General features: G+C 39.7%; 1 protein-coding gene across 11 annotated transcripts in view; it reads right to left on the bottom strand.

Moving 5' to 3' along the window:
• The window catches only part of SGCD (sarcoglycan delta), a 1252876-nt gene that overhangs the window by 269083 nt on the left and 971566 nt on the right, over positions 1-12227 (bottom strand). The gene's annotated exons all lie outside the window — the stretch shown is intronic.

Raw genomic sequence — 12227 nt, 5'->3', positions numbered from 1 at the left:
TGCCTATCACCAAGCTTCAACAATTATCAACTCATGGCTAATCTTGTTATTTATTACACCCACCCATATCCACATCCATCTCTTTTATTTAAACATACCAATATAACATTACCACATTAAAAAAATCATTCCTTATTATCTGCATATGCAAACCTTAAAATCGAGGTACTGGCATAACTGAAATGGGGTGATTCCAGGCCTAAATTGAAGCTCCGTTCTGAATTAAACTGAAATCTTCATTTCTACTGTTCCAAAGAGACGATTCAGCCTCTTTGTATAAGTTTACTTGTAGCACAAAGAGGGAGCCCTGGTTGTGCAGTGGTTAAGAGCATGGCTGCCAACAAAAGGCTGGCAGTTCGAATTCAGCAGCTGCTCCTTGAAAACCCTATGGGGCAGTTCTACTGTCTTCTATTGGGGGGCTGTGAGTTGTAATCGACTTGACAACAACTGATTTTAACACAAAGAGAGCCGGAGTCAGAATTTCTAGGTTGGATGAGAAATTATTTGTTGAAGGTATCTGTTAAGAATGTTTACTCAGCTTGGTCTGAAAATAATGCCTTGTGCATGGTCCCCAGAGCCTAGGAAACAAGATTAGAATTGATAAGGTTAAGATGGAGCCTATAGCTGTCTCATAACTCTGTAACCAAAGTGAAGCAAACATTACTTAACCAAGTCTCAGTTCTGATTTCCTGTCTCCCCAAATTAGACGTCATTCACTGAGATCTTCACTCCAATTCCTGTTGACTCTTTGTAAATCAGCAAAAGCATAAGCTTGTTACCTTAAGATAAGAGGACATGCAGGCTGCAACTGTAACAGAACACTGACTTAATCATCCTTGATAGAATGCTAACAAACCTCAGAACGTTAACTGATGTTAGAAAGTTTAAGAGTATACTTAACAAACCCTTGTAACGTCTTGCCATGCTTCCCCATACCTCTTCTGTGCCCAGGAAGTACAGTTCTACTGTTTGTTTTACCTGATAAAAACTGCTCCCTCTCTCTATCCCTCTCCCTACAATTTGGAACACACTCTGCAGCCTCTTGTCCAGATGCTTTTGTGTCTCCTCATTTTGCAGAATGTTTTGTTTTTATATCCTTCAATAAAACTCTTTGTTTTTGTTTTCTCTCAACAAAGATACGGAAGAGCTAAAGGGCACGATTAGTCAACTCGATCCCATAGGCATATATAGAACATTCCAACCAACAGCTGCAAAGTACACATCCTTTTCTAACACATATGGAATGTTGTTCAGAATAGACCACATCTTAGGCCACAGAGCAACCCTCAACAAAATCCAAAACACTGAGATGATACAAAGTATCTTCTCTGACCAGTACACCATCAAAGTAGAAATTAACAACAGGAAGCGCAAGGAAAAAAAAAATTACATGGAACCTGAATAACACCCTGCTTAAACACCACTGAGTAATACAAGAAATCAGGGATGGAATCAAAAAATTCCTAGAATCAAACAAGAGTGAAAACACATCATACCAAAACCTCTGGGACACAGCAAAGGCAGTCCTCAGACGTCAATTTATAGCAATAGATGCACACATCAAAAAAGAAGGGACAAAAAACATTAGCTACACAACTTGAACAAACAGAAAGAGAATAGTAAAAGAAGCCCACAGCCACCAGAAGGAGGGATATAATAAAGATCAGAGCAGAAATAAATAGAGAATAGAAAAACAATAGAAAGAATCAACAAAACAAAAAGTTGGTTCTTTGAAAGGATCAACAAACCACTGGCCAAGTTGACAAAAGAAAAATAGGAGAGGACACAAATAACCTAAATAAGAAATGAAATGCGGGACATTACAACAGACCCAACTGAGATAAAAAGGATCATAACAGAGTATTATGAAACAGTATACTCCAACAAATTTAGAAAGCCTAGAAGAAATGGACAAATTTCTAGAAACACACTACCTACCCAAACTAACACAAAATGATGTTGAAAATATGAACAGACCCACTACAAGAGAAGAGATTGAAAAGGTAATAAAAAGAAAAAAACTCCCAACAACAACAACAAAAAAACCCTGGCCCAGATGTCTTCACTGGAGAATTTTACCAAACATTCAGAGAAGAGCTTACACCAGTACTACTCAAACTATTTCAGGATATAGAATAGGAAGCGATACTCTGAACTCATTCCATGAAGCCAGCATAACCCTGATACCAAAATGAGGCAAAGACACCACAAATAAAAGAAAATTATAGACCAATGTCTCTCATAAATATAGATGCAAAAATTCTCAACAAAATTCTAGATAATAGAATTCACCATCATATAAAAAAAAAAAAAAATAATCCATTACAACCAAGTAGGATTCATACCAGGTATGCAAGAATGGTTCAACATTAGAAAATCAATCAACGTAATCCACCACACAAATAAAAGGAAAGAAAAGAATCATATGCTCATCTCAATCGACACAGAAAAGGTATTTGACAAAGTCCAACACCCATTCTGATAAAAAACTCTCAATAAAATAGGTATAGAAGGAAAATTTCTCAATATAATAAAGAGCATCTATGCAAAACCAACGACCAACATCATTCTTAATGAAGAGAGGCTGAAAACATTTCTCTTGAGAACAGGAACAACACAAGGATGCCCTTTACCACTACTCCTATATAACATTGTGTTGGAAGTCCTAGAAAGAGCAGTAAGGCAAGAAAAAGAAATACCAAAATTGGTAATGAAGAGGTTAAGCTGTCCCTATTTGTGGATGATCTGGTACCACACATAGAAAACTCAAAAGATTCCATGAGAAAACTACTGGAACTAATAGAAAGATTTGGCAGAACAACAGGATACAAGATAAACATACAAAAATCAGTTGGATTCTTACAAACCAATAAAGAGAATGATGAAAAGGAAATCAGGAAAACAATACTATTTATAATAGCCCCTAAAAAAAAAAAAAAAAAAATACTCGGGAATAAATCTGACCAGGGATGTAAAAGACTTATACAAAGAAAACTACAAAACACTACTGCAAGAAACCAGAAGAGATCTACATAAATGGAGAAACATACCATACTCATGGATAGGTATACTCAACATCATGAAAACGACAGTTCTACCCAAAGAGATTCACAAATACAATGCAATCCTGATCCAAATATCAACATCATTCTTTAAAGAGATGGAAAAACTAATCATTAACTTTATATGGAAAGGGAAGAAGTCCTGGATAAGTAAAGCACTACTGAAGAGGAAGAATAAAAAATGAGGACTCACACTACCTGACCTCAGAACCTACTATACAGCTACTGTAGTCAAAACAGCCTGGTACTGGTACAACAACAGATACATTGACCAATGGAACAGAATTGAGAACCCAGATGTAAATCCATCCACCTATGGTCACCTGATTTTTGACAAGGGCCCAAAGTCCATCAGATGGGGAAAAACAGTCTTTTCAACAAATGGTGCTGGCAAAACTGGATGTTCATCTGCAAAAAAAAAAATGAAACAGGACCCATACCTCACACCATATACAAAAACTAACTCAAAATGGGTCAAAGACCTAAATACAAAGCCAAAAATCATAAAATTCATAGAAGAAAAAAATACAATCAATGCTAGAGGCCCTAATACATGGCATTAACAGGATACAGACTACAATCAACAACACACAAACTCCAGAGGATAAGCTAGATACCTGGGATCTTCTAAAAATTAAACATTTATGCTCATCAAAAGATTTCACCAAAAGTGTAATAAGAGAACCTACAGACTGGGAAAAAAAAATTTGGCTATTACAAATCAGAAAAAGGTCTATCTCTAAAATCCACAAGAAAATCCAACACCTCTACAACAAAAAGACAAAAAATCCAGTTAAAAAATGGGCAAAGGAAATGAACAGACACTTCACCAAAGAAGACATTCAAGCGGCCAACAGACACATGAGGAAATGCTCAGGATCTCTAGCCAGTAGAGAAATGCAAAACAAAATCACAATGAGATACCATCTTATTCCAGCATTACAGAAATGAATCAATAAAACAGGAAATAACAGATATTGGACAGGCTTCAGGGAGATCGGAACTTTTATGCACTGCTGGTGGGAATGCAAAAATGATATAATCATTTTGGAAAATGATATGGCGCTTCCTTAGAAAGCTAGAAATAGAAATGCCATGTGATCCAGCAATCCCACTCCCAGGAATATATCCTAGAGAAAAAAGAGTCATCACACGAATAGACATATGCACACCCATGTTCATTGCAGCATTGTTCACAATAGCAAAAAGTTGGAAACAACCTAGATGCCCAACAACAGATGAGTGGATAAACAAACTGTTGTACATACACACAATGGAGTATTATGCAACAATAAAGAACAGTGATGAATCTGTGAAGCATCTCATAACATGGATGAACCTGGAGGGCATTATGCTGAGTGAAATAAGTCAGTCACAAAAGGACAAATATTGTATGAGACCACTACCATAAAAACTCATGAAAAAGTTTACATACAAAAAGAGAAAATCTTTGATGGTTACAAGGGAGGGGAGGGCTGGGGATGGAAAACACTAAATAGACGATAGATAAGTGGAAAATTTGGTGAAGGGTAAGACAGTACACATACTGGGGAAGCCAGCACAACCTATACAAGGCAAGGTCATGGTAGCTTCATAGATACATCCAAACTTCCTGAGGGACCAAATTGCTGGGCTGAGGGCTGTGGGAACCATGGTCTCAAGGAACATCTAGCTCAATTGGCATAACAGTTCATAAAGAATATGTTCTACATTCTACTTTGGTGATTGGCATCTGGGGTCTTAAAAGCCTAGGATACTCCACTGGTCTCACCCCTTCGGGAGCAAGGAAGAATGAAGAAAAGTAAAGATACAAGGGAAAGATTAGTCTCAAAGGACTAATGGGCCACATCTACCACAGCCTCCACCAGACTGAGTCCAGTAAAACTAGATAGTGCCTGGCAACCACCACTGACTTCTCTGACAGGGGTCACAATAGAGGGTCCTGGACAGAGCTGTAGAAAAATGTAGAAAAAATTCTAACTCCAAAAGAAAGAATAGACTTGGTGGCCTGACAGAGACTGGAGAAACCCTCAGAGTATGGCCCTGGACCCACTTTCAGCTCAGTAATGAGGTCACTCTTGAGGTTCACCCTTCAGCCAAAGATTGAACAGGCCCATGGAACAAAACAAAACTAACGGGGTGCACCAGCCCTGGGGGTAGAACTGGAAGGCAGGAGGGAACAGGAAAGCTGGTAATAGGGAATCCAGGGTTGAGAGGGGAGAGTGTTGACATGTCATGAGGTTGTTAACCAACGTTATGAACAATGTGTGTACTAACTGTTTGATGAGTAACTAGTTTATTCTGTAAACCTTCATCTAAAATACCTGTTATTACCTTGTAACTGAGACTGTCTGTCAGTGGTTGTAGTTACACTTCTCCCCGCCCAGCCATGCACCATCATGGGTTCCCGTGATTAAAATTTCTATGCACTATAAACTTTTAAAGTGACCAATATGACTTCCGTGTGCAGTAACCCAGAGACCCCACCCTGCTCGCCAAACATAAGCCCTTTCCTACAATTCTAGTTCGTTGTTACTTTATCCCTGAGTGCAAACCCTTGTGTCCTTGTGTCAGGGCATGCTGTGTGGTTTCTCCTTTGGGACCTGTGAGCACTAAATTGTTTGGTTTTTGGTCTTCCTGCATGAGTCTCACTTCCTTGGGCCTCATCTGTTAGACCAACCAAGATACCCACAGACCCCCTTTGGGTCAAATTTAATACAGCGGATCCATGGATTTTGGCATGGGGACTTCATTCCTTATTTAGCTCTGATTGGTTGGTTGGTTGTTCTGAACAGATATTTTCGACAAGAGGAGTATAGAGCAGATTTTTCAGAGTGGCAACACAATAGACTGAAAAATTAATTTGTTTCCTTCCTCACATCTCTCACGCTGACCGCTGACCCCTTTCATCACCATTTCAAACAGGTTGCCAGGCTTTCTAATTACTTGGCTTGAAGATTTTGAGAGCAAAGAAGCAGAGGCAGCATGAAAGCAGTAGGGTTTGCTATCCCTTGTTAAAGGTAAATCTCACTGAGTGAACTATACTAGGCATGTTGGAAAGAGAGGCAAGAAGGAGAAAAGGAGATGCTGCCAGAGAGGGAGTGGGCTGAGATCTGAGTCCCATGAGTCATTGTCTTGTCAGTGTCCTCAGGATGGATGAAGACCTCAGAGGACAATGGCTACATGGCTCCAGACCCTCCACAGAGTCCCTTTCCCAGGAGTGGCAGAGCAGCAGCAGAACTGCCAGACCTAAAGGGATCACATGGATGGGACCACAGTTCCCTCGGCCATAGCCCATGCTGACCTGTGACTGGTGACCCCGAGGGATTTTCCACTGGTGCCAGGCAAGACACAAGACCTGCATAAATTCCTGAGTGAGGCTGAATTTCTTGCTGCCTCTTGTGGGATGGGGGCTGGAAATTTGTATTATATTGATTTAAAGAAAGTGTCATTTCTTGCTCCTCTGATTTTCCTGCTGCATAAGCATCAGCCAGGTTTTTAATTCTGTCAGCACATTTTCAGGCTTGAAGTAATGCCAAGTCCTGCTTTAGGAAGTCAGTCTCAAGACCATCTCTTCTTGGAGTATTTTTAATGGCAGGCATTACTTAGTCAAAGAGCTGAAGCAGCTTTATCGGCTGGACCTATAATATGAATTGCATTCACATGTAAACTTCATGAGGGGTGGAGTTTGACTGTTTTGTTCACACTGCATTCTCTACACATTACCTTTTGGTTGGCACATAGTAAGTGCTCAACAAATATTTGCTGAGGGATAGAGTTTATTCATTCTAAATAGTTACATTTTGAAAAGTGCTGTGGTTATACAGGGTTGTTGTGAGTCGGAATCGACTCAACGGCAGTGAATTTTGGTTTTGGGTGGTTATAACAAAAATGTTAAAGACCTGCTCCTACAGCAGATTACAATCTATTAGAACACGCATTCCCAATCAGGGTGATATAGCACCCAAGGAGGTCAAAACTGGTCACTAGGTGTTAAAACTGGTCCTATTTTTTGTGTATAAGGCACAGGTGTGCTCATGTATACAGTTGGTATACAGTATATCTGTAGTATTAAAATTTCATGGGAAAGATAATAAGGAAAAGAAAATGACCAAAAATTCTCCCTGGGTGCGTGGGGGAAAGGAGAGGCAATAAAAATTAGAAGAAAAGGTTAAGAGACACTGTGTTGGAGAATTCTAATTTTGAGATTGCTCTAACTTTCCTTCTTGGAGTCTATCAATGGCCTATTCTGCCATTCATGCATTGAGCCGTTTTCATTGTAGCTCCTCAGACTCTAAAACATAGTAGAAATGTAGCAGCAAAGATGAAGAGCAAACCTCTTAATGTGATATTTAAGACTCTTCTAGATCTGGCACGTGCTCACTTCTCCAGCTTCTTCACTTGCCAGTCTCCCTGACTCTGCATGCAACATGCCAGCCATTTATCCAAACCTTCTCTCTTTTTGGGCTTTGTAAATGTCCTTCCCTTGGCCAGGAGTGCTCTTTCCCATGCTTCTGATTGATGTCTTCTCTGGGCCTGGCATCCTTCCTTGGAGGTCCCCTGTAACCCATGTGTACCTTTACCACAACACCTATCACATGCCAGTGGAATCATCCATTTACGCCTATGTCCTTCCTTACTAGACTTCAAATTCCTTGTGATGAAGGAGTGTGTCTCACTGGTTATTCTATTTTTGGGTCCCAGTAAACTGCCTAATACCTAGACATGTGATTGCAAGAGAAAAAAGGAAGTAGGATAAACAAAGAGTTCAGAAAGTGCTCATCAATGCAAATTTAAAAACCGTAATACTCTAAGTTACCATTTCTATATGCATTAGACAAAGCAGTTTATCTACATCATCTTCATCAATCCTCACTGTAACTCTGGTAAGTAGGACTGCTAGCCCTATTTCACAATTGAGAAAACTAATGTCCAGAGACCATGTAAGTCTGACTCCAAAATAAAACCCCTTAACTACACATCCTGTGCCGCACTGGGAAGCTCCAACTGCTTGCCCAGTTCTGCACTAGGTGCTAGATAAGGAGGTATGAAAAGCAGCAGAGAGGGTTGATCCCTTCTGGGAGCTTGTAGTCTAATGGGAAAAACATGAGTAACTCACATGATGGCGAGGAGGTAGAGAAATGGGGATTCTTATACACATCTAGTGAGAATGGAAAATGGTGCAGAAACTTCAGAGAACTCTTTGGCTGTTAAAAAGCTAAACACAGAGTTACCATATGACCCAGAAATTTAACTCCTAGCTATCTAATCAAGAGACATAAAAATCTATGGCCATACAAAGACATGAATATAAATGCTCATAGAAGCATTATTTATAATAGCCAAAAAGTAGAAACAATCCAAATATTCACCAAATGGTAAATTGATAAAATATTCTATATCCACTTGATGCAATACTATTTAGCGGTAAAAAGGATGGGATACTAATACATGCTATAGCATGGATGAACTACAAAAAAAATCAGGCTAAGCGAAAGAGTCCTGACACAAAAGACCACATAGTATATGATTCAATTTCTATAAAATGTTTAGAAAGGCAAATCTACAGAGGCAGAAAGTAGATTAGCGGGGCTGGGTATGAGAACAGAGAGTGGTTGTAAATGAGCTCAAGAAATCTTACTGAGGTGATGGAAAGGTTCCAAAATTGGATTGTGGTGATAGCTGCACAACTTGTAAATTTACTAAAAATCATCGAATTGTACACCTAAAATGAGTGACTTTTATAGTATGTAAATCTAAACTTAATAAAGTTGTCTGAAAAAGAAGCCAAAACACAGTAACACACTTGGGATGATGGTCATATAAGAGAGGAGTCCAGTTCAGTCAGAAGACATGGCTTAAGTGCTTTGGAGTTCCCAAAATCAACAAAGAGATCTGGTTTGGAGATACGTGCTGGGGGAACCAGGTAGCAGGCTAGAGAGGGAAGAGGTGAGAGATGGCTCTGTATTTGTCTATACTTGTATGGAGTTATTAAAGGAACATTCTGGCAAATGCTCTGTTTCCATCAAGGACCAAGCTAGGGAAAGGATGTCTAGAGCAAGGCAAGATAGAGCTGAATTAGACACAGGAAGTGTTTTGTGATCAAGGAAATGAAATTGTGGGATTCACTGACAAAGGCAACAACTGATCTTCTTTTCTAGGGAGCATTAAAGATGCTACGTCCAGTCCTGGATAATTCATACAATAGGAAGGGACAGAATCAGCTGGCCCTCCAGTGTCTGGGCCACAGCCTCCAATCCTTTTTGGCATTAGCTATGTAACCTCAATTTCCTTCACATTTTCTTCCTTTTTACCACTGATGTATGTACATCTTTTATGTTAGGTTTTCTTTCCTCTCCTTATTACTTCCCAGTTACCATAAAGCTAGAGCTCACACATTGGTTAGAACTGTGTCTCTGTATGACAGAAAAAAGAGACAGACAGACAGACGGAGATGCAGATACAGAAAATATGACATATAACTTGTTGAATTGCTGTGATGCCTCAGTGAGTTAAGATTGTGATTTTTCACGTATGTTTTACAATATCTCATAAAGTTGCTTTTAATGATTTATAGATCAAGGCCATGGTATTTGAAGCATTCTGTATTTCCTGATTGCCAATAATAATGTATGTATAGACATTCTTTGCTCTAGGCTTTTCCTGGGGGTGAATAATTCAGCCAAAGAGGGGGGAGTGCTCCCCTCCTTGCAAGCACACACACAAATGGGATAAGCCTAATTTTCCAAATGACCTAATTCCTACGTGCCCTTTAGGACTTAGCTATCAGTTTCTTTGGGAAGACTTCCTTGAGTCTCTTCGATCCTTTAACTGGAATACACACACACATACACACACACACACACACACACAAACATAGTATTTTGGTATATTGGCTTAGAATATGAAGTTCAGAATGCTGGCTCGGTCACTTACTTGCTGGCATTCTTTCTAAGCCTCAGGGCTATTACTTGAATACTTAGATAATAATACCTTCCAAACTGAGGATTAAGTCAGACAATCCATGTGTATCAGTCAAAAGAAGTTATACTATGATATAACTATGGTAAGAAACAGCAGAATGCTCAGTGGCTTCAAACAACAAGGATTTCTCACCAAAGCTACATGTCCAGGGAAGGTTGGCAGTGGCTCTGCACATTGTAGACTCTTAGGGACATAGTGTGACAAAGTGGCCACTACGTCAACCATTGCTGGTGCCGTGTATAACGAAAGAAAAGGATGACGAAGCACGCGCTGGCTCCCAAAGCATCTGCCTGGAATTAACATATGCTCAGATTTCATCAGCTAAAGCACACGGCATGGCCAAACCAATCCCAAGTGAGGGGGGGGAAGTGCGATCCTACAGATACCCAAAGAAATTGCAGGCAGAAATATTGGTAAACAGCCCTAATGACAAACATCATACTTAAGCACGCCTGCACTGATGGACAGAGAGTGGCTGTGCATACGATGCATTCGGTCAAGGATCGAATCCAGGTCTCCTCCACAGAAAACGAGAATTCCGGGTAGCTGGGCAGCATGAACATTAAGGTCTTGTCCATTGAAAAAAAAAAAAAAAGAAGGAAAGAAAACGGCCTATTCTATGATGCACAGGACTGAATGTTATCCAGACAATTACAAATTCCAGATATCACTGGGCCCCGGTGCCCACGATTCAGAGTCTGTAATTAGGCCGTAATGTGTGAAATGTCACTTTGCCCAAGAAATTCTCGAAAAACTCCTGCAATTCACTCCAAACACACTCCCAGATTCAGGGAGGATTCAGGTATAAAAACCAATGGCAGCACATTGTTCTGAAACAGAAACCTATAAGCAACCTTTCAAAAGAGACATTGGCAGAGAATTTATCGATTGTTTGAAGGGAAGAAAATGAGAGATGGATAACAAAGCGCAAGTCGCTACATCTCCTGTCCCTGGTGAAAAATGTGAGCTTATGAATCCTGAGCTATTGTTGCTAAAGGAGGGGAATCATTTATCTTAAGCAGACACATAAAAGAAAATAAGTGAAATATGATTAGGCCGATGCCAAGTGCTCAGATTAAATTCCTATCGTGGCAAGCCCTGCTGCTAGGTGAACGCTTCCCACCAGTAAAGCCTGATGAAGACGCCGGCCTCAGTGATATTAAAAATGCACACTGTGAAAATCCCTCCCCAAATAGATTATTTTCGGGGTGGACATTCCAAGGGAGCTAACTGTCCTGCCTGTTTTCTATTTTCATTAGGAAAACCTGTCACTTCTACACGACAGAGTCTTTTATAGGACTTTAAGTCATAGCTTCAAAGGGCCCAGTGCCTTTTTGGTACTTGTGAGAAAGGTTTCCAGGGAAAAGCTGAGAAACAGGAGGGCTAGTACTCAGATTCGCAGCACTACAACTATCTTACCTGTTAATTTGGCCCATCTGTTTAAATTCTGATGTCCAAATTGGGCTACCAAAGGACTGTATTAGATATACTCACAGTCTTTCAGATAAGTTTCTCATTGCCACAATTATGCTTAATCTTACACTATGTGCTGAAATTCTTTAAGAAGATTTCATTTGCCTTTTGTTTCTTTTTAATCATCATGCCACATATTATTACCACATTGCTCTATTGCCCCAACCCCCATCCCTTAAAAAGTGAATTTTGAACAATCTTAACAGTTTAGGGAGCAGAGTTAGGACAATTCTTTGGGCAATAGGGCATACAGAAGTAAAGATTAAAAATCCCTAATGAACAAGTAGATATTTGTACAATAATGTTCACTGCAGCATTAGTCACAATAGCCAAAAGGTAGAAACAGCCTGTGTCCATCAGCAGATGAGTGGATCGACAAAATGTGGTATAGCCATACAATGGAGTATTACTCTGCCACAAAAAAGAATGAAGTTATAACACGCGCTGTGACATGGATGAACCTTGAAAACATTATGTTAAGTAAAATAAGCCTGACAAAAAAAGAGCAGAGATTGTATGGTCTTGTTTTTATGAAATTTCTAGAATAGACAAATGCATAGAGACAAAGTAGATTGCAGGTTCCTATGGTCTGGGGGAAAAGGGAGGGGAGAGAATTACTGCTTAATGTGTACAGCATTCCTGCTCTGGGTGATGAAAAGGTTCTGGAAACAAAGAGTAGTGATGATTGTACAACATTGTGAGTGTGCT

Source organism: Elephas maximus, chromosome 2 (genome assembly GCF_024166365.1).
Source record: "Elephas maximus indicus isolate mEleMax1 chromosome 2, mEleMax1 primary haplotype, whole genome shotgun sequence".
Taxonomy (NCBI): domain Eukaryota; kingdom Metazoa; phylum Chordata; class Mammalia; order Proboscidea; family Elephantidae; genus Elephas; species Elephas maximus.
Note: the sequence above shows the minus strand (reverse complement) of the source record. Positions and strands in the feature narration are given on the sequence as shown.